The sequence below is a fragment of the Nanorana parkeri genome, unplaced genomic scaffold, assembly GCF_000935625.1.
Source record: "Nanorana parkeri isolate BGI_ZX_2015 unplaced genomic scaffold, ASM93562v1 scaffold3056, whole genome shotgun sequence".
In the NCBI taxonomy this organism is placed as follows: Eukaryota; Metazoa; Chordata; class Amphibia; order Anura; family Dicroglossidae; genus Nanorana; species Nanorana parkeri.
In genome coordinates this window covers 51891-53623 of record NW_017309324.1, presented here as the reverse complement: position 1 = coordinate 53623, position 1733 = coordinate 51891, and positions in this window count along the sequence as shown.

Here is a 1733-nt window from a genome sequence, read left to right as displayed (position 1 = left end):
TGGCTTTGGGTGGAGTGTTGGTGTAGATGAGGAGGCGGGTTTCATCTGGTGGCTTTGGGTGGAGTGTTGGTGTAGATGAGGAGGCGGGTTTCATCTGGTGGCTTTGGGTGGAGTGTTGGTGTAGATGAGGAGGCGGGTTTCATCTGGTGGCTTTGGGTGGAGTGTTGGTGTAGATGAGGAGGCGGGTTTCATCTGGTGGCTTTGGGTGGAGTGTTGGTGTAGATGAGGAGGCGGGTTTCATCTGGTGGCTTTGGGTGGAGTGTTGGTGTAGATGAGGAGGCGGGTTTCATCTGGTGGCTTTGGGTGGAGTGTTGGTGTAGATGAGGAGGCGGGTTTTATTCTCGGTCCAAGTGATGCTTTGGGGTGGCGGTAGGGTCATCAGAAGAATGGCTCAGGTGAGGAAGGGGGGTACATCTCAGTGGGAGGTAGTGTTCACTTGTGATCAGCAGGTCACCCTTTCTGGTGCCCTCCTATCTGGGAGATGATGGCGGATGAATGGACAGTGATGTGGAGGTCTTTGTAGAAGTGAATATTGGGCTTCAGGAACGGCTGTGCTTATCTCATCTACAAAGTATTGTTCTTCAATGAATAGAGTCCCAGTCAGCCCTGGTCTGGAGATGTGAGGACGGGTTCTCCTCATCACAGCCTCAGATAGAGGTGTGACAGCAGACTGAGGGGAGTGCCGCGGTCTCACCACACAAATGCTGAGAAATAAACTTCATCAGAACAAGCAAACGTCTCTGCAATTGTCTGTGATGGTTGCTGCAGATCACCCGGGCTCTTTGCACTTCCTTACAAAATGAGACATCTATGGGTCCTGACCAGGACCAGGAACATTCTATGTCCCACCTTGTCCTGACCAGGAACATGCTATATCCCACCTTGTCCTGACCAGGACCAGGAACATGCTATATCCCACCTTGTCCTGACCAGGAACATGCTATATCCCACCTTGTCCTGACCAGGACCAGGAACATGCTATATCCCACCTTGTCCTGACCAGGAACATGCTATATCCCACCTTGTCCTGACCAGGAACATGCTATATCCCACCTTGTCCTGCCTTCCTCCTTCAGGATAGTTCTGTGGTGTTTGTTCTGCTGCAGGATGTAGATTTGAGTCCCTGATTAGATCCGAGCAGTCCCTATAAGGTGGTGGTTCTATAACAAGGACCCAATCACAGGGAAGTTTATTCTGAATTGCCGGTGTCCCTGCACAGTGAGATCATAGTGGAGGTTTTCTGTATACGATACACTGTGACAGGAAGGCTTTTACCCCAAGAACATGGCGCTCGGACTCCCTCTGCTGGCCATTCATGGTCACTGATATTCTGAGAAAATGGCTGGCTGCACGGGACAACAAAGGAATATCCCAATGATCCCTCCAGCGACAGCCGTGAGTCATTTCTATTTTCGCTGGATAGATCATATCAGTTCTTTCAGTTGAGTGGCAGAACATGGAAACGATCCATCTTTGGGGAGGATCGGGGTATCCATTGGTGGGAGACTCTGGGTATGGATTGCTGGAAGGATTGGAATTTCTAGGGTATCCATTCATGAACAATACATGGATATCCAATGGTGGACGGGATCTGGGGTATCCAATGGTGGAGAGGATCTGGGGTATCCAATGGTGGAGAGGATCTGGGGTATCCAATGGTGGAGAGGATCTGGGGTATCCAATGGTGGAGAGGATCTGGGGTATCCAATGGTGGAGAGGATCTGGGGTATCCA